At 42.7% G+C, this 27,289-nt stretch overlaps 1 protein-coding gene across 22 annotated transcripts in view; it reads right to left on the bottom strand.

Moving 5' to 3' along the window:
* Magi1 (membrane associated guanylate kinase, WW and PDZ domain containing 1) overlaps nt 1-27,289 on the bottom strand; it is a 605,088-nt gene that overhangs the window by 214,250 nt on the left and 363,549 nt on the right. The window contains exon 1 of one of the 22 annotated variants that reach the window (XM_055628577.1): nt 1,578-1,675. The exons of the other annotated variants lie outside the window; for them this stretch is intronic. The gene's annotated coding sequence lies outside the window, so the exon portion shown is untranslated. Of the gene's footprint in view, nt 1-1,577; nt 1,676-27,289 lie in introns of those variants that run through there. 22 annotated transcript variants of the gene reach the window in all.

The following is a 27,289-nucleotide window of genomic DNA, read 5'->3' as shown; positions in this document are numbered from 1 at the left end:
GGGACTGGGGACACAGAGGAGGGTCTCTGCAGCAATACTTTCCTTCTTCCTTCTGCCCCATCCTTTTTTCCTGAAGCCCAGAGCAAAGGCAGCCAGGGCAAAGGCAGACTGCTTCTGTTTGCTCAGCTGAGAAATGGAGGAATCAAGACAGTGTTGATACCATTAATCTGTTCAAGCTTTCAACAGCACTAAAATTCATAGGCAAGTGGTGAGCTCAGATTTATTGACCAGGTACTATGCAAGTTGAATCATGAAAAGAATCTGAACCTATATCCAATCAACGCAGGATTACAAAGTTCTGGTAAAACACCAGTTTTCAGAAGACACTGGCCTTATAGATGATACCGTATAAGCCTTTCTCAACAAAATCATTTCCCTCAGAACCCAAAAGGCAATTGTTAGTCTGTTTAAGTGTACACAATTATATACATGGACATAATGTATATAAACCCATGGTTAAATATTTTCAAAATAAAAGTCATACGCCCCTTCCAATGCAAATGCTTTCAGTTTTCATCTGAACCTCCAGTGAACATGTCTCAACCTTTTGAAAACACTGACTAGGTTCTAGTCAAGAGTAGTAAAAACAAGCATGCAAGCAAACAACAAAACCAGCAAGGGTTATTTGACCAGTGCACAGCCCTAACTAAAGAGCCTCCTAAATGATTCTGAATGGATAGGGCTCTAGGCATAGTAAACTCTTGGAAAGAGAAAGGGGCCTATTCCTAATCCTTACAAATAAACAACACATACCCTCAAACCATTTAGTTCAGACACAAATCCACTCCCTTTGTGTGGAAAGCCAACTCTATGGATGAGACAGCTTCCTTGCACACTTCACTGCCCCCTTGGTACTCGGGTCAGACAGACTCCGAGTTTGAGTAGAGGAAGGAAGGTACACACTCCTGCCCCTTTAAAGAAATAAAGACACCAGTCTTCCAGGATTGGCCCATTAAGAACCGGCTAGGGAGAACAGCCGTCCAGCTTCCAAGCCCTCACAAGCCAGACTCCAGATTCCTCTATTTATTGATGCCCACAGACAAGCATACCTTACCTAGACCAGACAGTGTTCTCACAAACACATGTTAATTTCCAGGAAGCAAACTTAAAAAGCCTTCTGCATGTACATTCCTTCTTTTAAAAGTGGGGGAAAGGAGAGAGGGGATGGTGGTCCTTCCCTTCTTTATTTTCTTGAGAGCTGGCAAAGCTCTACCAAAGTGCAAAGGCATTTGCCCACTACCGCCAGGAGAAGCAGCTCTCTGTCTCCCCGCCTACTCCAGCCTGGGCGCTGGAACAATGCTGCAACACGCATTTACCAACACCTGCTGGAGCCTATTAATATGCACGGGGGCCTAAGGCTTTCCCCCTCCCCTTTCCCTGCCCTCCACACTGAGCAGGCTTTCATCTCCTCCTTTACCATCCATCAGGAACTCATTTCGGTGGGACCCCTCCCCCTCTCACCCCCAGTCCCCATTCAGCAAAGCCTGGGGGACGCCCCTCGCTCTGGCTCCCCAAGCCCAGGCTGACTAGCACACTTTGGAATGCACTTCATTAAAATTTAGCTGCCCGATTCCAACCTGCAATGCGGAGGAGGCAATACAAAGCGCACGCCACACTTCCTCCAGCATCCCCTTGAAAAGCCCCATTGTTCGCCAGGCATCTGCTCCGGAGCCCAGCCTCTCCCTACCCACTGACCTCTGATTTTTTTTTTTTTTTTTTTTTTTCTCCTTGCTTCTCCTCCCACCCTGCCCAACCAAACGGGGCCTGCCTGCCCGTTGAATTAAAAAGCAGCCTCGGCCATCTGGCCCTCCCAAGCTGGCCCACAGTCTCCCCTCCTCCCTGGTCCACACATCACACATGGCATCTTCACCTCCATGGATGTTCCCACAACCCAAGCGCAAACCTCGGGGTGGCAGGCACCCCTGTCGCCACCTGCCTGATCCCAGCCTTCCTCCAGTGGCCGAGCGTTCGAATCCAGAGATGGGCAGGGGATAGCCAGGGGGAGATCGTGGACTTGTACTTGCCTGCAAAAGCCCAGCCAATCGCCAAGATTAATCCTTCCTTTTGTGCGCCTGAAAGAGCCTCCCACCACGCTGGTCCTCGGCTCCGCAGCGGCTGTAAGGAGAGGCGGGGGTGGGGAGTGGGATCTAAACCCCTTCCTAAGCTAGCTGGGGGCTCCTCGGCCACCTGACCACTGAGTGGGTTTTCCAGGACACAGGATCTGGCTGGAGGAGCAGCTGATGTGCGGAAGGGAGAGAAGATGCTCAAGCTTGCGCCTTTTATATCACTGGCGACATTTCTAACACATGACAACAATTTCCATCTGTATTTAAGCCGGGAGTGTGAAAAAAGCGCATTACATCACAGAGCCCGGGTTCTTAGAGGCTGCCGGATATCTAGGCCAGGGGGGATTAGGGCTGCACCTGTGAAGAGGGCGGGAGGGGGCGGGACCCAGCTAGCTCCCCTACCAGGACATGTCAAGTCCCCACCACCCGATTGGTCCTACGGAGCCCTTGGCCAAGGAAAGGCGGGAAATCGGGTTGTCCCATTTGCTAAGGACTGGCAGCTGAGTGGACAGATGGGTGAGGGCTTGGGGGTATGGTAGGGAAATATGGGTGACTCTCAAAACAGGGACAGGAGCCTCCCAAGTCCCCTCAGCCTTTCTTCTAACTTTGAATGGAATCTCACAGATTCCATTCCAATCTGAAATGACTGTTTTCTTGGAGTTAGAGATGATGGAGAAGCTGAGCCTGAAAACCTGAAGTATTTCCCTTCAAGCAGCTGACCAGAGGGGAAAAAAAAAAAATTAAAGGTAGTATCCCATTTAGAATCAAGTTCTTTGGGGTTTATCATCTTGAATTCAAACTTACTTTTTTTTCTTTGTGTGTGTGTGTGTGTGTGTGCACTCACAGATCTTTGTCAGATGCATTCTTCAGTAATTTCTGTAGACTAACAGGCCAGCAAAGCCCCTCGGAGGGCCCTTCCTTCTGCCTCCCCAGCACTGAGATTAAACGCGAACACTGCTCTATGGGGGTCTCAGGCCTCCTGATCCTGCAGTAAATGCTCCACTAAGTCATCTCCCAAGCCCTCAACCCAGGCCCATTTCTAGTTCAGCATCCTTTCCCCAGCTTAGAGACTCTTCCTATTGGCAGTGAGAGCACCACAAGATGTGCCTTTGACTGCTGAAAAGCACCTGCATTCCCCAGCTCCACAGCTACATGAGAAGGACTGTCAAGAATTAACTATTACAGTAAGGACAGGACATAAGGGAATCTAAAACTTTCAGGTGAAATATGATGAGAGGTAGGGGAGAAAAAACGATGGGGAAGCTGAAATCCAACAGATAGCAAAGCATAGATGGGGGAAGAGAAATGCTGAGAGGTCAGTCCACTGATCAGACAACTAGGGAACAAAACTTTCCCTAGGATGCAGGATCAGCTGGAGGTCAGAGCAGATAAGGAAAACTTACGAAGTAGGAACCCCCCGTCATTGTATGCAGAGAGATGTAATCTATTGTCCCTTGAACAACCCAGGGAGTGTCAAGACTGAAATTTTGTTTTGTTTTGTTTTCAAGTAAGGGTTTCTCTGTATAGTTTTGGCTGTCCTAAAACTCACTGTGTGGGCTGGCCTGGAATCACACAGCTCTTCTGCCTCCTGAGTGCAGGGGTTAAAGGCCTGTACACAGGCTCAAGACTGACTGCATTTCCAAAATTCCACTTAAGGTTGAAAGACTCAACACTAGAGCCAGGCTCCATGTGTTGTGCCAAGCCTATCTCACTGCTTTCTACTTTTGAACAATGGTGAACTGTGCTGGAAACTTTTGTATATTATTCCCACATGATAGTAGTCATTGTTACTGTTGTGTGTATGAATGTACGTATCACATATGTGCACGTGTATGTGTGCACGTGAGGCCAGATGTCATTGTCAGGTGTCACCTTTATCACTGTTTCTGTTAGTTTTTTACACAGGGGAAAATAGACAAGAGTCTACAGCTCAGGCACACGGACAAGAGGCTTAATGTAAGTCACCTGCTGTTACGATTTACACAATCATGTTCCATACAAAGCTTCTCTAAACATTTTTTTTGGTAGGTTGCTTTGCTTTTTGTTTGTTTGTTTGTTTGTTTGTTTGTTTTTGACAGGATTTTACTGTGTGGCTCTGGAATTCACTATACAGACGATGAGGCTTGCCTCAATTTCACAGATATACGTCTGCATCTGCCTTCCAAGTGCTTGGGTCAAAGGCATCTAACACAAAGCACCCACCTTTTATTTTGATGGGGTTCTGTAAAATGGGATCGTTTGTAGGACTCCAAAGAGCTAACTGTGGAGCTCTGGGCCCTGGCATCACTCTAACTGTCAAAAATAAAAATAAAAAAAAAAAAAAAGTGAGATGCTTTGTTTAAAATCAAAAACAAGAACTCCCATTCTGGATTCCTGCCTGCTCCGTTGGCAGGTGAGGTCTTAGGAGCTCAATGCAAAGTATCAGTTTACATTTTTGTTTTGAGGGAAACTATAAACTTTAGGGAATACTTTCCTTATCAACCTTGCACATAATATGTGTAAGTGCTGACATCATTATCTGTCACCATCAGACAGAAAGGTATCACATAAAGCTTTCAAAAGCCTTTAGCCACAATTTCATGCTGAAACTGGAATTTGTATTTTATTAGTTTTCCACAAGAAATGATTGTGCAGTACAAATTAAATTGCTCTATTGCAATGAGACTGCATAGAGACTGCACCAAAGGGAACAAAACTACAAGACTATTCCCTTTATGAAATAAGGAAGGAAGTTTTATGCAGTCAGTATTCAAGAATGTAGCTTTCCCCTTTTCTAAAGGGTGAGAAAAACAGACCTCATTTGGATGGAAAATATCCCAAACAATAATATATTTTTATCATATTCTATCCCCTCCCCCAACTCCTTCACATCTGCCTTCCCCCACCCCCCGGGTCTGCAAAAAAGGCAAAGAGGCCAAGGGAATCTACTCAGGTTTTATCAGAGAGCACACCCTCAATTTCACAAATCCAGATCCTCAGAGATCAAATGTAAGGAAAAACCCAGCAAAAGTAAGGAAAGGTGCCTCATAGCATGTCTTTTGAAATCACACCTGAAACATACACAAAATTAGAATCAATGAATTTGATCCTTTCTTTACTACCTGACTTCTAGACCCTATGGGCCAGTCAGGCAGGGTCTTTCATTCAAAGTAACAATGAAGGGTAGACATCTCCTACTACCAATATTTTAAGGCTGTGAGAAAAGGCCAAAGGATTTTTCTCTCAGCACCTCCAAAGCAAGGAGAGGGATGTTTAGCCACCAGACTGAGCAAATACTGTGACTGCTCAGGCGGCAAGAGTGCGGGTTGTCTTTAAGGTTGGATCTGGTGCCAATAAAAAGCCATATCCACGCTGCCTCCCTCTCCTAATGTGACTAATGGGGAAACAGCTTCACCTGGCAACACCACTTTCTCTTGCGCCCCATAAGGCAGGTATAATGACTAGGTGGGAGGATGCAGACACTGAGTGAGCGCCTGGCACAGAGACATGCTTAGGATTACTGCTATCACATTAGTCACCTTAGCTACCCTCTAGGTGTGGATCTGCTGTCTATGAATATGCCTTTTTCCTGGGCAAGGGGGGCTAAACAGCTTGAGATAGCACGTCTTATACGGCAACTCTAGATAGCTGGGAGTTCTCCATGTAGAAAAAGCTAGTCTCAACCTTCCAGTGACTCCCCCCCACCCCAGCCTCTGCCTTCTATCTGCTGGATTATAGACATGCATCACAATGCCAGGATTTAAATGGTGATCAGATTCCTCTGTTTTGGTTTATTATTTTAAGGCATGATGTCACTATATAGTCCATGTTGGCCTCGAATTCAATCACTATCTGATCGCCTCAGCCTCATGTTCTGGGATCACAACTCAGCATCACCATACCCAAATTTCATATGTTCTGTCCCTGAATTTATTGAGTACATGCTAAGAGCACAGACCCATGGGATATAATAAACAGATATAACCCATCTATTAGATTGGGAAAGGGGCTCTGTAGTGACTATAATAGAATTGTCATTGGATAAAATTATGCTAACTGACAGACTAAGCCACACTCACTAACTAGGATGCAATAAGAATAGATATTAACAATAGAAAGAAGGCCAAAAATGGGCTCTAATAACAAGCTTAAATGAATGTGCCTAGGTAGCCACACATAAGAAAATGAGAGCTTTAAGTACAGTTATTGAAGAATGAGAGGAAAAAACTAGATTATGCTTCCAACTTATGAAGCTATAATAATGAAAGATAAACCTCAAAAAAGTAAATTGTACACACACACACACACACACACACACACACAGTACTGGGAGTTTAAGATATTCATATGCAAAAGAATAAAACTGGCCTGGCTGTGGTGGCACACACACCTTTAACCCCAGCACTCAGGAGACAGGCAGATTCTGAGTTCGAGGCTAGCCTGATCACAGAGCAAATTCCAGGATAGCCAGGGCTACACAGACACCCTCTGGGAAAAGCAAAAAGAGAGGAAGAGGAAGAGAGAGAGAGAATAAAGCTGCCTCTTTCTCACACCATATGTAAGACTTTACTCACAAGAGATAACAGAAATTGATACAGCTCTCAGAAGAAAGAAGGAATTTTATTGATCTTTATAGTTCTCAGTTAGGCAATGGCACCAAAAGGGCACACACACAAATTAGGCATATTATATATTGATGAGATCCTTTTTTTTTTCCTTTTCCCTGAGAACACAATTACCAAGATAAAGAAACGAGAATCAACAGAATGGAAGGGAATATTTGTGAACCATATCTGATGAGAATATATGGAGGACTCCTACTACTAGTTAACACAAAAACAAACAGCCCATTTTAAAATAAGTGAAGGATCAAACAGTTCTCTAACAATGACACACGACACACAGGTGATCAATAAACACATGAGAATGTGCTCGGTAAAACTGGGTAATCTATCAGGAAATATAAGTCACAATCACCAAGAGATATCACTTCATAGTCGTGTAGACATCTTAATTTAAAAGACAACTAGGAGAGATGAAAGGTAGAACTCTCAAGTAGGAATACAAACTAGTGGTGCCATTTTGGAGGGCAGTCTGGCAGAAGCTCAAAAAGTTATTTATGATATGACAGAGCAATTCCGTTTCATGGAATGTGTTAAAGAGAAATGAAAATACATGCCAATATAAAAATGTACACATGAATATTTGTGGTACCATTATTCATTGCCATCAAAAAGAAAGAAACACTCAGAAGAATGTATATTTGTTCATAACTTAGGCATGCCTTTCAGTCACCTCTGATTTACATGTAATACTTAAGAATCGTTAGACTGTGTTGCTTTGAGAACAGTGACAAGAAAATAAGAGTCATTAGTACTCAAGATAGGCATATCCACTGTGGGCTCAACAGAGAATCTGAAGTTGCTTGAATCCCTGGATACAGAAAGCCAGGTATCGACTAAAAAACTAGTGAGTTTTGTTTGGTGGTTTGGTTGCTTGTTTTTTGTTTGTTTGTTTTGTTTTTTCAGTTTTTCAGACAGGGTTTCTCTGTGTAAACCTGGCTGTCCTGGAACTCACAGAGATTCTCCTGCCTCTGCCTCCCCAGTGCTGGGATTAAAGGCATGTGTCACCACTGTACAGCTATAAAACAAGTTTTAAGAAATGGGTTATAAATTTCCCATTTATTGAAATTATTTTAAAAAGTAGAATGTAAGAATAATGGCATTAAAGTAGAAACATAGATAAGAAGCCATGGCAAGAAGAAAAAAGGGGTGAAGAGGGGAAGAGTTTTGTTTGTTGTTTTCTGTGAAAGTGTAAGAAAAAAAATCTTTGGAAAACAAAATCATGAGTACAGAAAGGATAAATGATGTCATTAGTTTCAAAAACAAATGGTAAAGCATTACAAATAGAAAAAAAAAAACTATGTATGAGAAAATGTCATATATAACTCTATTAATCTGAAAACCTAAGCAGATGTGTTATTTTCTAGGATAGTATACTAAGGAAACTGCCTTAAGAAACAGGAGAGGGGCTGGAGAGATGGCTCAGTGGTTAAGAGCACTGTCTGCTCTTCCAAAGGACCTGGGTTCAATTCCCAGTACCCACATGGCAGCTCACCACTGTCTGTCACTCCTGTTCCACTCTCAGAGAGACATATATTCAGTTAAAGCACCAATGTCCATAAAATAAAAATAAACAAATTATTTTAAAAAAAGAAACAGGAGGATTAATATGAGGGTTGTGCCTAGTAGTAGTGTCATCTCCCACGCCACATCTGGTTGACATCCCCGGGGGGCCAGCCCTTTTCTGAAGAGAAACAGAGGAGTAGATCTCCGGGAGACGGGAGGGGAAAAGGAAGGACTGGGAATGGAGAAGAGAGGGTTATATACAGTCTAGATATGAGAGAGGAATAATAAAAACAAAAACAAAGAACAAAACAGTAGAAAACCAAAGAAGAGAAACAACTAGATAAAACACAGTTAAGATGAAAGAACTGTTTTCTCCTCCCTGATCCCAACTACTGAAACAAACATGCAAACAACACACATGCCAGGATATTTTACAGAAAACTCTTCCCCAGCATTTTAAATAGAGCGCGGCGCCCACTATATAATTTCCAAAATGCACATTCTTTGCTATGTATTATGTGTCTTGTATATGTTCATATGTTTATGGTTTGGATCCTAACACCCCCAAAGTCTAGTGTGTAACATTTCGTTGTCTGACTTTGGTACCATTGGGAGGTACAACAACCTTATGAAATGTGGACTGGTTGATGGTTAGGGACATGCCCTGGGGGTACTGGGATTCTTGTATCTTTCTCTCACCTCTCTGTTTCTCAGCCACCAGAAGTAAAAAGATTTCCTACCACACCCTTCCTCTGTGACTTCCTGTTAGAGTACAGGCCCCAGAGCAATGAGGCCAAACAACCACAGACCAAAGCCTTCTGACACTGAGCCAACACAACCCTTTCCTTTAAGTTGGTTTTTCTTCAGATACTTTGTCACGGTGAGGGAAAGGCAATTTTGAGCACATTTATGGATTACTAGGAAGAGACATCCAAGAGATATTTTGTTTCATTTGTTTTTGCGGTACTGCAAATTAAGCTCAGGACCTTGTACATGACATGCTGAGCAAGTGCTGCCACACTGAGCTCTACAGCTACATACTACATAGAGCCTGAAATACATGTGCATCGATGTGTGTATTAGGGATGGGGCACTGGAAGCCCAGGGTACCTCCAATGTGGAAGACCAATAATGAGAGGGCTTAAATAACAGTCCATGGCCATCAGGCAAAAAGTAAACACTATCGTGTTACAAGGGTCACACGAAATTTTGTGTTTTTATGTTCAATGATAAAAATGTATGTGCTACTTATATAATAATAAGAATAACTTGATAATCATAAGGAATGAAAACCTCCGAGGTATTCATTAAGAATGTAGATGGAACTTCTTGCTAGTTGATGGAGCTATGGAGGTATATGAAGGGCCAGAAAACTGATGGGCAACTCTTTTGAGCTAAGTCATCCATATGTTCATTTATCAGTCTAGATACACAAATTCAAGGCAGAAGTAACAAGAATAAATAGTCTGTGTCTTAGTCCACTTGGGTTGATGTTTACAGGAAGTGGAAATTTGTGAGGTTTGTGTCACACAGTTCTGTTAGCTAGAGACTTCAAAGCTAAGGTACCAGTGGGCTTGGGATTCTCACCAGAGCTGCTCTCTTGTCCCAAGATGGCAGCTTGTTTCTGCATGCTCAGAAGAATAAACCCTGGTCATCATTATCATAAGCAGTCTCATAACAACTGTAACTCCTTTCACTCTCATGACTTGATTTAAGTCTTAAATATCACGTCGGCCATTTATTTCATGGGAGGTATTTTTCACACCACAGCACTAAGTGCTCTTTTTCAGGAACAAACTTTTCCCGCTTTGGGGTTGGGAATATGGCTCAGATCTAGAGTGCTTGCATAGTGTCAGGGTTTAATGCCTAGTACTACACAGACTGGGTGTGATGGCTCATACATGCGATCTCATCCCTCAGGATGTGGAGGCATGAGGCTCAGAAGCGCAAAGCCATGCTTAGCTATAAAGCAAGTTCAAGGCCAGCCTAGGACACATGAGATGCTGGGGGGGGGGGGGGATGACAAAAAACAACTCAGTTTTAACTAGTTATTAATTATAAACTACATTTTTAATGGTCTCAAGGAAAAAAAAACTGTAACATTATATACATGTAATGTTACATATATTTGTCTTTCCACACACTGAAATGCAGGAAAACATGGATCTGCAAATCAAGAAAGACTGGTTTTTAGAAAACAAAAGAGGCACTGATCAAAATAAAACCCCTTTTCAAAGGATAGAATTTTTAAGTACAACTGTTTCGATTATGCAGCAAAGCTGTGCCAGGAAAAAGACACTCCTAAGGTGTGAGAATCTCCTAAGGTTAATCTACAACGCTCATTTAGGAAGTAACAAATATTGCAAGGGAAAGAGAAGCTAAACAAAAGAACTTCAGTTAGTTAAAAGCCCTGATTATTATGTCATCTTATAACCAGGATGTGATGAGATATCACTGATGCTGATTTTTTATGCATATGGATTATGATGACTTTCATGTAACAAAGACAAATGATAAATCACTTCACTGCTATGTGCAGGCCCATAGAGGCGCATCCTCCTTAGAGAACCTTTGACTTCTGCTATAAATGAAAAGGAGGAGGAAAATGTGTCATTTTTCCAGCTGGATTTTGACTTGAATTGCTACAAATACATGAGGAAGTGACCCCTCCCCTCCACTACCCATATAGAAAACAATCCCACTGACAACTCAGAGGCTTTCCTAAGTTAGCTGGGGAACCATATAGCAAAAGGGGAAATAAACCAAATTCCAAAGGCTGTTATCTTCAACAAGGAAAGGAAACAGGGTAGACACAGAACATTTCCCTACAGCTGTCACCATTTTACAATACTCTCTAAGGTGGAAAGCCAGCTTCTTCAATGGCATGCATAAGGACTTTGTCCGCAGGTTTGTCAAGCAGCAGGCTTCTAGCTGTTACTTGACAATGGCTCATGTAATGACATCTATGCAAAAAGGCTATGAGGAGAAAAACAAAACAAAACAAAAAAAACCATTATGCAGTGGCACCTTCAAAGATAAATATCCCAGAAGCTCCAAACTTGTATTGAATGTTGTGCTGTCAATGTGGGGCCTTTACTTGTAGGACCTCACTACAGATGGGCTGTTTTAGAAGGTCAAGCCCCTCCATGCTCAACACTGTGCAACCTTCACTACTAAGACTATGCTGTCCTCGCCCTTTGGTCCTCTCCGCTGTGGCTGTGACTGGGCTCAGAGCACAGGAGCATGGGGGGTATGGTATTTGAACTTATTACAGGTGGTATATTAAGATCTACTCACATGACACCCACGTGAAGAAAATCTGTTACAAGGAGTAACTAAAGAGGGTAGGAGACGCAGATGTGCATTTGCTGGGGGAAGTAATGTGCAAACTAGGTGTGCTTCATGGGATCTTAGCACTAAAAAGCTAACCTTCCCCCATACAGACAGCTATTCATTTCAGAGGGCTCAAGAAATGGCAACAAAGGTAAAAAGCCCATGAGGCCATCCAGGCCTTCTGCACTGCCTGACCTACCTTGAAAGCATGCTTAAGGGCTTAATAGTTAATGAGGGCGAGAGGAAAGAAAAAAAAAAAAACAAGGCTCCAACATCACACTTACCATTCTAATGTGCAGGTTAGTGTGTTTTATGTCAGTAAATTATAGACCGCTCAATGGTAGGCTAGTTATGCAGCAGATTTATCTCAATTGCAATTGCTCTAAAGAGCGTGGAACATTTGGTGACAGAATTATAGAACCAAAGCCTGCTTGTAGCCACAACACACAGATGAGGCGGAAGCAAGGCTACATGGTCTGGTGGGCGTGCTTAAAACACACCTTCCTTTGTGCCATTCACCTGCGCTCGTAAGCACGTAGCACTAAATTTGACACTACCAATCAGGCACACGGATTTATCTCGGCAACGAGGCTGCCAACTGTGTGCTGGCTCATATTTTCAAATTCTCAATGCTCTCTCTAAGTCTATGGGGACAATAGCACAAGCCTGTCTGTAAAATAACAGGAAACCTCCTAACAGGAAATCTCCGGGAAGCAACTTATCCAAGTACACACAGCCAGATGGTAGAGAAGTTGTGAGGCCACATTGGAAGTCTGCATTCACTAACAACCCCAACAGTGTACCTCAGTGTCCCAGCGCCAGGATGATGGAAGCTGCCGGAAGTAAATTCTAGTACCTTCACAAATCACTATGATTTTGTTCTTATTTAAACATACTCCCACCACCCCACCCAGTCCTGAGAGAGGCTTTCTCTGGAAAGCCCTGGCTGTCAAGAATTCACTCTGCAGAGCAGGCTGGCCTAGAACTCAGAGATCTGCCTGCCTCTGCCTTGGAGTGTTGAGATTAAAGGCGTATGCCAGCATAGTCTGGTTAACTCATACTTTCAAATACACATATAAAACATAACAAGGAAACTCATTACAAGTCATTTGGGATATCTGGCTGGCCCAACCTCTGAGCCTGGTATGCAAAGGAGCATCCGGAAACAATGCTCTAACAGTCACATGACAATTACATAGGTTCCTCTCAAGGGAGAGGGAGGAGCCTCTGCTGCTTTCTAACACTGCCCTTCCTGCTGCACCTCACACTGCTCCCTGGAACTGTTACTGCCTGCACCCTGAAACGGTTCTGACTGAGCCTGCTGATGGCAAAGGCAGGCATGGTCCCTCTTAGCCAAAGACTCACCATCATCACCTTCCTCAGCAGCAGCACTCTCACCACGAGCATCATCCACCATATCACAGCAGCTCCCAAATAGAGTGCTTGTTCACTGGAGGCCAAGCACCAGCCTCAGGACAGTTCCTTGTGAGGAAGGAACTGCCCTCTCTACAAAGGAGCAAAGTGAGTCTCTGAGGAGCTAAGTAACAAAGCATGAGGAAGCAGCAAAAGACAAAGCCAGGCCCTTCCCTGCGAGCTCCTCAGCAGGGCAGGGGAGCTCTAATTGAGTGGTACATTTACACTTTATCTTACTGCCTCCTTTTAGAAACTCGCTTTTACTCCACATCTGTCTCCCTCGAAAAGACAAATTTCTTAGGAGAATTGATATGACCTCTGGTATGCCTTTGTAACAAATCAGTCACTTTAGCCCAGTATGCATTATGCATGTAACCATTCTCTTTCTGTACTACAAAAGAACAGGAAGCAGGTAAGGGCGCACAAAGAGAAAGGGAAAAACCATTACAATGTCTTAATGAATCTGACCCTTGCTGCAAGAATAGATTTTCTTAATTTAGACATTATTCACCTGTGCCTGGAACAGAGCGTGCTTACGGCTTTGTGCTTGGTGATTATCTTACACTTCCTGTCACTCTTACTGCAGCCTACCTAAAAAGTAGTATAACTGGACCTATTCTATAGAGTTTTCTTTACATGTGTTTGTGTGTGTGTATGTATACATGCATGCTCATGTATGTGCAGGTACACCTCTGTGTGAATGTGCATGCAAGCATATAGAGGGCAGAAGACAACCTCAAGCTATGTCATTCGTCAGCTGCCATCTAGCTTGTTTTTACTGAGACAAAGTCTCTCACTGAATCTAAAACTCACCAATTAGACTAGGCCAACCTCAGTAACCTGCATGTCTCTGCCCCTGTCACGGACATTACAAATTAAAGCACATCCAGGTATTTTCACGTGGGTTCTCGAGCTCAAACTCAGGTCCTGTGCTTGCAAGACAAGCTTTTTACCCGCTGAGCCATCTCCCTGAGGCCATAATGAGCTTCTTTTTTTTTTTTAATACATGAAATTTTTGAATTGTATACGCGTTCGAACACGGGATACAAACCTCCTTTGAAACAGGAGAGGAATGCGGCCCCAAGGTCTAGGGGTACAGAGGTTTTAAAGGGAAAAATGCAAGCAGGGACTTACATGCTTTGGCATTACATGATTGGGTAAAGGATATTGACTTTTGAAATGATTGGCCACTTTAGGTGCTAAGACTACAAACAGTTCTGGCTTGGTCATGTGGGCCAGTTTCCTAGCAATTGAGATAATTGGGGGGGGGGGAAGAAGAATGCAGTAAAACTAGTCTTCCCCTCAGGGTATTACTGGACATGTCTCCACCTAGCTAGCCTTTAAAACAACACCCACTGATTTTTAAGTCTTTAGTCTCTCATTCCCCCCTTCTCATGATCATTTGAAGACCCAATCTTAGGTCTTCCAAATATGACCCCAGGGGTGAGTCCTCCAAATTTACCTTTCCATAATGGGATCTGAGTACCATTAGCTATATTGCAATTAAGCATTCCTTCATGAAAGCCATCAAGCGATTTAAAAAACAAGGCCCAAAGATAAAAATCAAATGAGTAGGGGTCCCTTCAGGGTGGATATAAGGGTAGTAAGCCCTATACTATACTATTATACCAGGATTTAAACCATCCCCTGGAATCTTTTCTCTCTAGCATCTCTCCAGGATGCAATACTAGTTCCTACTCCAGCTAAGCAGGTTCCCAATATAATAGCTAATGTCAGGGAGCCCCTTTTTACTTAGCATTTCAGTCTGCTAGGTGGAATTTGGGGCTGAGAGTCTCATCTTCTGAAACTGTTTCAGTTCTGACAACAGGACTGTCCAACGAGCTTTTTTAATGTTTTTTTGTTTTGTTTTGTTTTTAGAGACAGCATTTCTCTGTGTAATAGCCCTGGCTGTCCTGGACTCACTTTGTAGAGCAGGCTAGCCTCAAACTCAGAGAGATATGCCTGCCTCTGCCTCCTAAGTGCTGGGCTTCAACCTAGTGTAATGTTTGACTTTTTATCTACTATTCAATGTTTTGTTTTTTGTTTTTTGTTTTTTTCCCTTTTGAGACAGGTCTTGTGATGCCTGAAGTTATGTTTTAAGTTTAAATTACTATGCTTAAGAGATCATAAAACAAGTTGGGCATGGTGGTGCACACCTGTAATCTGAATCACGGTTACTTCTGAGAAGAAAAGGAAGCATTCATAGGTAGAGCTATAAGGGGCCTATTAGAATGCTTTTATCTGGAACAAATTATATGGTTTTGCTCACACAACAAGCAGGTGTACATGCATATTTGTGTGTGGCTGAAAAAAAAAAAAGAAAGAGAAGGAAAGGAAAGGACATGACTGCTCCTAGATATGGTGGAGGAGAAAATTTATTGTAGATAAAAGGGAAGTATAGGTAGAGGAAGACACATCTGGGAAAGTCCAGAATGGTCATGACCCTGATCTATGTGAGGAGATGGGGAGGGAAAGAGAAAGGGGAGAGAGGGGAACCAGATGCAGCAGCCAGGAGACCCAAAAGAGAGACATAAAGGACTTGGTAACCAAAATAGTTGGATTATATAGGGAAGAGCAGCTGGAGAAAGGGCAGCCTAGCTCCTGGGCTGAAGAAGTTTAGGGTATGCCAGCCAGGAGGACCCTGCAATGGGTAGGAGCAGAGGGATTTCAGGAGGACCTGGGGGCCAGATTCACTCTGACATGTTAAATAGACACCACAGCCATTTGTCCCAGAGGTTGAGACTTAAAGCTATGGAAGTACAGGACCGACTTTAACCCTGGGTGTCATTCCTTAGGCACTGTACACCTTGTTTTCAAAGATAGGGTCTCTCTCACTGTCCTAGAGCTTCCCAAGTAAGGTGACACTAGGGTGGCTGCCCAGAAAGTTCCATGGAGATTCCTGTTTCCAAGGCCCCAGCATTGAGGTTATAATCTGTTGCTACTATGCCCAACCTTTTCTTTGTGGGTGGTGGGGACAGAATTCAGGTGCACCACTTTACCTACTGAGCTATTTTCTCACTACCTCCCCACCCACTTTTCAGTTTGTAAATGATGCACTCTACTGTGTACTTTGGAGGCACAAACTCCCCTCCTCAACCCCGCAGAATCCTTGAATGGTGTGCATTTGTGCAGGCGTGCAATTCTGACAAAATGTACAAGGTAGGATAATGTAGGTGTCTACCCTTAAGCCACCCTTTGTAAGGATCAGAACTGAGAAGCAAACAAAAAAACTCAGTGAAACCTCAAGGCCACATTCTCTCTCTCTCTCTCTCTCTCTCTCTCTCTCTCTCTCTCTCGCCTTGGCTGTCCAGCATTCACTTTATAGACCAGGCTGGCCTTGAACTCACAGAGATCCCCCTGCCTCTGCCTCACAGAGTGCTGGGATTACAGGCTTTCGTCACTGCGTCCAGCTGAAAGCCACATTTATTAAAACAAAATATTTCCCCCTGTCACCATGAGTTCCACTGCCAGAAATCTGGCTGAATTTCAGTGAATGCATGTGTGTGTGCATGTGTGCTCTCATGTGCATGGAAGTCACAGGCCAAAATCAAGTAACTTCTTCCATTGCTCTCTACTTTTTGGACCATACACCTCTGGCTGAATCTTGAGCTCACTGACACAGCAAGACTATCTGGCCAGTGAGCTCCACTGATCCTCTTGGGTTCAAATCCCCAGCATTAGAACTACAGGAAGGTGCCACACACTTGACTTTTTATAAGGGTGCTGAGATCCGAACTCTAGTTCCCATACTGGCATACAGAACACTCTACTGATAGCCCAAATCCCAACTTCCCTCCAAAGTGGTTTCGCATGGTGCCTCATTTTAAGCCATACTGCACAACTAAAGAACATTTCATCTACCATCCAAGCAAAGTCTTCTTTCAAAATTCTGCTGAAACAGATGTGGCTTTTCTCTCACAAGTCCTAATTAAGTGAAGCTGAAGCTATGTAAAACCAATTAGAGATGAAAACAAGACATACATATCTTTAAAATCAGTAAGTGAAACAAAGAACACAAAAGCTGCAGCTCCCATATGCTGTAAGGACTTAATGCTCCTGTCCTATGAGATGGGTGAGAAGAAAATAGCAGATACATTCACAAACACATTCACAGAGGACTAAATCCCCCACAAGTTACCAGCAAGTGACGTTAAAAAATTATCCCCCCACCCCAAGTCCACTGACAGGGGAAGTCTTCTTTTCCTTCCTTCTTATCCTAGTCAATTAGGTCTCATCAAGAGTGGCAGCATTGTCTTCTTCTGTGGCCTGGTAATGCTGCTCCCTACTTAGGGGGAGGTAATTAAAGAGCAGGCCAATCAGTTCATGTCAGAGACAGTCCTTGTTCCTATTACTATGGAACCCACTTGGACACTGAACTGCCATGGGCTACATCTGTGCAGGGGTCTTAGGTTATCTCCATGCATGGTCCTTGGTTGGAGTATCAGACTCAGGAAAGGCCCCTGTGTGCAGATTTTTTGGTTCTATTGCTCTCCTTGTATTACTCCTGTCCTCTCAAGATCTTGGGGAGGGGCATGCATGCAGAGGGGGGAGGAAGGGAGGGATTGGGACAGGAGGAGGGAAGGAACCACAGGGGGGGATACAAAGTGAATAAAGTGTAATTAATAAAGCATTAAAAAATAAAAATAAAATAAAATAAATGATTTCATTTCCAGTTTGATGAAAAGATGGCTCACTTTTCAAACAAAACTCCTAAGACAACGGAATGGCCCACTTCTAACAGGAAAGGAAAGGGCAGATAATCCTAAATGTACAAAAGTCAAATGTGGAAGAGAGACTTGAGGGTAAGGAGCAGGTGATGAGAAGGCAAGGCCCTGGGAAAGGCCTGAGGGCTGTCAGAGGACATCCTGCGCATGTAGAGGGTCCTTGGAAATCTTTCGATACCCTCATGAGCTTCTTCATTTAAGGTGCAACCAAAGCTGAGCCTGAAGCTGTGAGGAAGGCCTATCCAGTTACCCAGTACAGGTAGGGCCAATATCATTTGTCTCATGTCTCCCATTCATCATGGATTCAAATTTAAGAATTTTGTGTCTTTTTATTTATTTATTTTTTTTACAGACACAGCCTCACTATGTAGCCCTGCCTGTCTTAGAACTCAGCATATAGACCAGGCTGGTCTAGAACTCAGAGATCCTGCCTGCCTGCCTTTGCCTCCTAAGTGCTAGGGTTAAAGGCATACATCACTACACAAAGCTTTAATGTATCCTTCAAATAAACCTATCGACAGTAGGATGACACAGTAAAGAGTACAAGGCATTAATGGGGTCTCTTAGCTCACCATCACAGGGCAGATGTTTCCTGGTCCCTCCACTGCTTTCCCCTGCATCTCTTTTGTTAATTATGTCACACTGACCTACTGGCCTTACAGCAGCTACCTCCCGCATGCTTTGTCTTCTGTGCTACACAGCAAACTCCCTGAAAGCAGGAAATTCACCCAGTTTATCTCTAATGCTGAGCACCTAACACATTCATCTGCAGGGTACTGCCATTCAGAAAGCATTCTTCCAGGAGGCAGAGAAATTAATAAATACACACGGACTAGATAAGTAGACGTTTTAATTGGGAAAGTAAGGCTGGATAGTGACTACTCATTAAGGGCCCTTCCTGAGAGGTCATTAATTACACCTGTGTCACTGTGGCCAAACTATCGGAATGAAACAAAGGACAAATTTCTTTAGGCCCCCAGCGCATCACCACAGAGAAAGCATGGCAGAGTGACTCAGCTCAGAAGGTGGAAGCATGTGACTGAAGCTAGTCACAGACCAGGCAGCAAAGAGGGAGGTCTAGTACAAGTGGCTGCCAGGTTTTTTTTGTTTTTTGTTTTTTTAATCATATGTTCTAAGTGTGATTGGCTAGATGAAAAGCACATGGTGTTTGGAAAAACCACTGATGGACTTCCAGTGATAAGAAGATGAGAAAAAAATGTTCCCATAGGCCCCAACAGTAAAGTGAACCTGCCCACGGTAATCTCACAGTGTGGGCAAACATAACCTAGACCGAGACTGAACCAGATATTACACGATCTCATAATATTTAGCAAGCATCTAGGGGGACACATACCTCCAAAATGAGCAGCAAGTTTATTCCACTCTCCCTCAAATTGTGCATACAGCAGAGAACCCACTGTTAGAACTGGGCTATTGCTTAAGGCTATATAGTCACTTAAGAGCCTCAACTACAGAATAGTAGCCCTTGGATTTGAACACCATGGTCCCTTTGATGGGATTCTAGGACTACATAGTAATTAACAGAGACTAATAAAATACAAGCTTACCAAGAAGGGGGAGATACTTAATTACTAATTCTTTTCTTTTTAAAAAATTATCTCTCTAGGCCCTACAATGCACTGATTTAAGAGTGAATCTCGTGGTGTAACATAGCACAGATCTACGACTTAGCAGTAGTGAGATTTTGAGCAAGCTGTTTAACCTTGAATGAGGAAAGTAATCACACCCTGTTACACGCACGAGACTGTACTGTGGTAGAGTAAAGCCTGGCATATGAACCATTCAGCACATGCTCATAAGATAATTAACCATTCTATGAATACTTTTATCTTCATCTAGAATCCCATTAGCAAATCCTTAGAATTTACTTAAAATTATTATTCCTACATATTATTATTTTTATTATTATTATTTTATTATTCCTACATATTATTATTATTATTTTCTACATAGGTATGCATGCAACTATATATCCCATAGTCAAATGAAACAGCTACAGTTTTGAATGGGAGTTGAGAGCTAGTGTATAAGTCCTATCTCACAAGAGGAAGAGAGTTAATGTTGTCAGCCTCGGTTCCTTATCTGTAGGAGGATAACAGTGCAATAGAAGTACCTAGCTTCACAGGAGTCCTGCAATAAAGACACAAAATACTGCAACTAAAACGCTTAACACAAACTTGCTAGTCCAACAGGAAATCTTATTTTCACACTATGCACATCTCTCGGGACAGACTCTATTCTATGATCTATCAAAGAGCTCAACAAATCTCAGGTCTAGGCTAACAACTTTGATGTAAATATGGGAAAAATGATCCACAAATGGAGTAGATGCATCCTTTTTATCCTAAATAATAATTTGGTTAATTTACTTCCTTTGGGTATGGCTTGATTTCCTTTTAAGAATACTTTCGCTGAGAGTAATTCTAAATTTACAGAAGTCAAAAGAATAAAAGTGATATAAAGAATAGCACATGCCCTGCTCTAGGCTCACCTCCTGCTATCACTTCTGCCTGCTGGCCTGTTTTTGTTCTCTCTCTGTCCCTTCCTCTACAGGCAATATATTTTCAGTTGTTTGTCTCTTGTAAATAACTGTCATTAGTTGTATTCTCCCTGGACATATACCCATAAATACTTCAGTGTATATTTCCAGACAGAAGTGGTAACCAGTTAATTATATGCGAGGGGAGCGCTTTCCTGAAGAGTAATATAGGGCTTCATGTGCTGTGTTAGCCCTGATACCTTCTTTCCAGGCAACTGCCTAATTTTAAATGCAGTATGTCATTCATTAATATGACAATTTCATTCGTATTATAATTGAGATGAAACAGTAGACATTTTCTACGCTAAATGAATAAAATCTCACTGAACAGTTTATTTTACACCTCAGGTTGTGTGTGTGTGTGTGTGTATGCGTGTGCGTGTGAGAGAGAGAGCATTCAAGCACACTGTGAGTGCAGGTGATTGTGTGCCATGGTATGCATGAGGAGGTCAAAGGCCAACTTTCAGACATTTTTTTTCCCCATCTAATATGGCTCTCAGGGATTGAACTCCGGTCTCCAGGCTTTCATTACAAGCGATTTAATTTGGTGAGTCATCTCAACGGTTCCTAAAATCCATACAGGGTTCTGTAACTGAATGTGGGGGAGAGGATATTTTCAGCAATAGTAAAGGGATTCTGAATGTGCACGGAACAACAACTGGACTCAACACGTAAGGAATCTGAGGTATTTGTGTCCGTCCAAGTTCTCCCATGTTTCGCTTTGGGACTTCCGTGGAGCCTCTGCTTGGAACACACATGCAGCTTCTCACTGAGCATGCTGTCACTTCACAAAGCATTCGCACCACTGTCTGAAGGGTCTTGGCTCGGATAGGAGAAGCTGTAGGTTTTAAATTACAGATTTTACTGTTCATGTGGAGCTTTCTGCTCTTACACAATCATGATTTAGTTATATAAAACAAAAGGCCTTTTAAATTTCCCTCCGGTCATCCCTTGGCATGCGATCACATCGGTGTATCCTTGGATGGCACTGTGCTAAATGGTTTGACTTTTAAAATTACTGCTTGAGCTGCTGACTTGAGTTTCATTTAAAAAATGATTCAATGCATTTGGGGTTGCAATTAGCTCAGAGTTCCAAAACTTTCTGAAATGGCCGTAAATACCCTTCTGCTGTTTGGTACTACACATCCGTGTGAGGCAGCATTCGGCACTCACCATCATAAAACCAAGCTGCCGATCAACTCTCAGAGATACTCAAGCTACATCCCACTCTGTCAAATAGTCAGCAAAGATGTAAACCACGATGTAAACAAACACAAGCATATCCATCTTGTTTAGGCAAGTTTGTTTTCATCTTGAGAAAATGGAAAAATTACACATGTATATACCAAATTAGTTGGTTTAAAATAAGTTGCATTAGTGGGTAGTGGTGGCCCACACCTTTAATCCCAGGGCTTGGGAGGCAGAGGCAGGCAGATCTCTGTGAGTTTGAAGCCAGCCTGGTCTACAGAGCGAGTTCCTGAAGAGCAAGAGCTGTTCCACAGAGAAATCACATCTTGTGGGTGAGGTGGGGAGATGCTTTATAGAAATTTTCTCAAAAAAAACACTGATTTGTACATGTATTTACGTATCTATATACCCGGGGTCATGTAAAAATTTCTCACGCTAATAGGAACTGTGGATGAAAAATGTTTAAGAAGCTCTGCTCTATATCATGAATTTTAACATATGTGTGTACATGCATGCACGTGTGTGTGTGTGTGTGTGTGTGTGTGTGTGTGTGTTTACATCATGTGAATAAAGAGGCCCACAAAGGGCAGAAGAAGGCATCAGATACACTGGAATTGGAGTTACAGGCCACTATTGATCTAAGCACTGGAACAAAACCCATGCCCTCTATAAGAGCACACAGTGCTATCAAATGCTAAGCTATCTCTCGAGCCCCCTATTTCATCACAGTCAGACAATCCAATGATGAGAAGAAAAGTGTCTTCATCTGGACTTTCACATAAATGCTCACAACCCACAAAAAGAGCTAGAAAAATGTATTCAAGTTTTTGTGGGGGTTTTGGAGGTGTGTGTGGTTTGGTTTGGTTTTGTAGACAGGCTCTCATGTAGCCCAAGCTAGCCTCAATCTCTCTACATAGCTGAGAATGGCCTTAAACTTCTAATTGTCTACCTCCACCTACCAAGTGATAGTTAGAGAGGATACCAGGAGTATGGTTAATCTTGGGTGTCAATATCAAAGCATCTAGGATCAACCTCTGAGGAAGTCTGAGAAGATTATCCAAGAAAGTGGACTCCACTTTCCAGGGGACCCAGATAAAAAGGGTCCTGAGGGAAAAGCAGAGCTGCTATTAGCTCCTGCCTGGGTTCCATGCTGCTAAGTGCATCTATGGTACTGCTGCAGCTGCTGGCACCATCCTCCACAGAGCCCAGCTTTCCTGTCTTTTTTACATGCACTGGATGCTAGCACCTCTCCAGGCCTTGAACACCAGACTGAGGCTGGTATAGCATCCGCCTAAGGACTGAGCAGCTATAGAGTCTCAGCCTCTGCAGAGTGCAAACAGCCACTGTCGGACTACCCAGCCAGCAGCGTGTAAGCCAACCTATTCATTCCCCTTATATAGATATATATGTATTTGAATTTCTATAAAATATACAAATATATATTAATATTATATTAATCTGATTGACTGCAGCCCTCTGGAGGGCCCTGACTAATTCGATCACCATGCCTGATTTTATGTAGTGCTAGGAAGCAAACCCACACAGTAGGAGCAGGGGGAGGGTCTCATAAATGTAAGGTGAGCACTCAACCAACTGAGCCACACCCCAGCCCTTATTTGTACTTGTTTTCACTGAACATACTTGATGCAAGGAGAATTTGTTTCCTCAAGATCCAGCCATACCACTCCTAGGCATATATCCAAAGAGGCTCAAGTACACAATAAGGACATTTGCTCAACCATGTTTGTAGCAGCTTTATTTGTAATAGCCAGAAGCTGGAAACAGCCCAGATACCCCTCAACTGAAGAATGGATGGAGAAATTGTGGTGAATCTACACAATGGAGTATTACTCAGCAATGAAAAATAAAGAAATCATGGAATTTTCAGGTAAATGGTGGGACCTGGAAAGGATCATCCTGAGTGAGCAGAAACACACACACGGTATATACTCACTCATATAGACATATAACATAGGATAAACCTACTAAAATCTGTACATCTAAAGAAAATAATCAAGAGAGAGGACCCTGACTAAAATGTTCAATCTCCATCCCAAAAGGCAAAGAGGATGGACATCAGAAGAAGAAGAAAACAGGAAACAACCTAGAAACCTGCCATAGAGGGCCTCTGAAAGGCTCTGCCCTACAGACTATCAAAGCAGATGCTGAGACTTATGGCCAACTGTTGGGCAGAGTGCATGGAATCTTATGTAAGAAGTGGGAAATAGTAAGATCTGGAGAGGACAGGAACTCCACAAGGAGAGCAACAGAACCAGAAAATTTGAACACAGGGGTCTTTCCAGAGATTCATACTCCAACCAAGTACCATGCATGGAGATAACCTAGAACCCCTGCACAGATGTAGCCCATGGCAGTTTAGTGTCAAGTGGGTTACATAGTAATGGGAAGAGGGACTGCCTCTGATATAATCTGATTGGCCTGCTCTTTGATCACCTCTCCCTGAGGGGGGAGCAGCCTTACTAGGTCACAGAAGAAGACAATGCAGCCACTCCTGATGTGATCTGATAAAATAAGATCAGAAGGAAGGAGAGGAGGACCTCCCCTATCAGCGGACTTGGGGAAGGGCATTTGTGAAGAAGGGGGAGGGAGGATGGAATTGGGAGGGAAGGAGGGTAAGGCTTATGGGGGGATACAAAGTGAATAAAGTATAATTAATAAAATAAAATTAAAAAAGAAATACATTGTATTTTATTTTCTGAACTTATTTTTTTTTTTTTTGGAAAAAACTAAAATATAGTAGAACCCTCTCTTACGTAATAGGTGCTGTGAAAATTGCTTTATAAATGCAACAAATCTTGATGGAAAAGGTCTGCTAAAATTATAAAGCAATTAAATACACTAACATGGCTGCCAAATAGATATATTAGTTTCCTGGACTTGGCCAAGGGCTAATCCATATGTGATTAAGAGAAGATGCGTTAAGATTCAGTACATAAATTTAAAAAGTGATCTTTACAACAATGGCAGGCAAAGCAGCAAAACCAGAGCCTGGACTCTTGTGGCCCTTAAAAGTGGATTTGTGGATGTGGCAGGGCAACCCTTTAATCCAGCACTCTGGAGGGAGAGGCAGGCAGGCTGATCTCTGGAATTTGAGACCAGCCTAGTCTACAGAGTGAGTTCCAGAATAGCCAGGGCTACAGGAAGAAATCTTGCCTCAAAAAACAAACAATCTAAAACAAAACAAAACAAAAACAAACAACAAACAAACAAAAAACCCAACAACAGTTAACAAGAGCTGAATTTGAGCTTGTGTTTGATCTTGAATAAACTCGGGACTAGTACAGAGCACTGACTGAAGCTGCCCACCCCTCTCTTGCTACATACACTAAGACATAAAGTAAGACAGTAAGAAACTATGTCTCGTACAAAGAAGGTGCTTGAAACAAAGGAGAGTGCCCTGTCATTTGCTCCTCTGCTACAGGAGCAAACAGAAGGCTCTTGCCAGATTCACACACCTTGCTGCCTCCAGTTGTGAGTGAGAAGTTTTGTTTTTTTTTCTTCATAGCACCTAGTCCAAGGTGTTTCTCAGGTAGCCAAAGTCTAAGGAGAATCTGATGATAAATCAAGGAGAATGTGATGATAAATTTGGCAATTCATGTCAGTGGGGCACAGGACTGACATCAGTGGATGACCTTCAGACAGAAGGCTCCAGGTCCATGTAAAGTTCTCACACCATAATGTTATCATCTACAAAGGTCGAACATGAGTGCAACTGGATTACCAAAAGAAAAAAAAAAGAATTTCAGGATATCAGTTTATGATTTTAGTCAGGCTGGGGAGTCACAGCACATGCACATATGTTACATGCACTAGGATACACGTGGCCTGTGGATCATGGGCTGGACACACTTGGCATTGAACCTGGGAAGAGGTTCACATGAAAAGAATGAATGGTGCGGCCCCAAACAGCAGAGCAAAACGGCTAAGTGCAAGAGCTGCTGGCCTCTCAGGTCCTTCAAAGCAGAACGCCCAGAGAGTCAGCATCTCCTTGTCAGGTAGCAATGACAAAAGGGCAGTGAGGGTGACCAGGAGAGCAGAGTGGAACCCTGAAAATCGGTGTGGTGATGCTCTTCTGTACAGTACCATATTGTTTGCTAAATAAACCAGCTGACATGACAAGTTAAAGCTTAACACACACACTGAGAGACAGAGAGAGATTAATTAAGGCAATGATTTTTGGGATCAGGTAAAATGCCAGTTAAAATGCTAAGTATATGAGACTCGAGGTCACTGAAAAACTTGGTTTTCTTTCCTAGGGAAAAAAAAATACAATAATTTATTCATCAACAATTATTAAGAGGATTAAAGGAGCTAGGTGCAGTGGCTACACCTTTAATTCCAGTATTCAGGAGGCAGAGGCAGGTGGATTTCTCTGAGTTTCAGGCCAGCTACGACGACAGAGTGAGATTCTGTCCCAAAATAGGGTAGGCAGAGTATTTAACAGGATCCCTGACTGCTGGCTGTACTCAGTGCACCCCACCTGGTTTTTTTTTTTTTTTTTTTTAATTTTTTCTTTCCATTGCTGGATTTTCAGTAATAAAGCACAGCATCAGGTGAGTTTCCTATACTCTCTAATGTTCCTATATAAATCTTATGTAAAGACATTCATTTCTACCCTACCAGCAGAAATATACAATGATAACAGTTTGGTCCTTGGACTCCCCTAGAACCTGGGGATAAATGACAGCTATCAAGTGTAGAATTTAGACTGTCAGAGCAGACTTCTTTCTTTCTTCCTTCCTTTCTTCCTTCCTTCCTTTCTTTCTTTCTTCTTTCCTTCCTTTCTTTCTTCCTTTCTTTCTTTTTTTCTTTCTTTCATTCTTTCTTTCTTTTTTCTTTCCTTTTTTCTTTCTTTCTTAGAAGAAAGTTCATTAAAACATGTAAGATGAGAAAAAGAAGTAAATAAGTAAAAACATATGTGCATGTTTATGTATGTGTATACCAAAGCATCATTAAAAAAAATCACCATCTCAATCCAGAATAAGCAATCCCTGGAACCAATGTCAGTTTTAGTGCTAATAAATGTACATTGCAGGAAACAGCTTTGAATTTTTGCTAGCATTCAGCCTGTTAAAAAACTATAATGAAATAAGATGAGTCAACCTGTGCCAGGGCAGATCCTGAAGTCAGTGTATTATCAGTCAGTGACTCCCCTACCTACCAAGCTCAGAGTGTGAAGCCAGAGTGAACAGGTGATTCCCAGAAGCTGGCAGAGCCCAGGGGCATAGGTGTCATCCCAGCCATGAGGAGCCAGTTATTCTTATGACTTACTCATTGAATCTTACTTCTGTGCTGGCAAGACCAAAACAAGATTCCATAGTGGCATGGAGGGAAAGATGGTCCCTTACAGCAAAGGATGATCCTGCATCCCTTACACCTTTCAGTCTGCCATTAGATGAAAACTCTTTTTGTTTTTCTTTTTTTGTTTTGTTTTGTTTTGTTTTTTTCAAGACAGGGTTTCAATGTGTAGCCTTGGCTGTTCTGGACTAACACTGTGGAGACCAGGCTGGCCTTGAACTCAAGGAGATAGACCTACCTCTGCCTCCCAGAGTGATGGGATTACAGGCATGTGCCACCACACCCTGCTACCAGATGAAAATTTTTGAGAGTCACGTGAGGCCAGACTTTTTTTGTGGGGGAGGGCAGGGTCTCTACTCTGATCCTACTCTCTTAACTCCAAATAATGTTTATGCAAGAAATATTGTTTTTCCTATTCCATGTTATTAAGATTTGGTTCAGAACTCCTTACCAGGACTACTGTGTGACTGTGTGAAGGTTCCACCTTAATTTACATGTGACAGGGAACTATGAGAACTAAAACTGCAAAGAAGAAAAGGCCAGACCTGGCAACTAGTGCTGATATTGCTGTCTATCAGC

Source organism: Psammomys obesus, unplaced genomic scaffold (genome assembly GCF_907164565.1).
Source record: "Psammomys obesus unplaced genomic scaffold, mPsaObe1.curated_primary_1811, whole genome shotgun sequence".
Classification (NCBI taxonomy): domain Eukaryota; kingdom Metazoa; phylum Chordata; class Mammalia; order Rodentia; family Muridae; genus Psammomys; species Psammomys obesus.
Note: the sequence above shows the minus strand (reverse complement) of the source record. Positions and strands in the feature narration are given on the sequence as shown.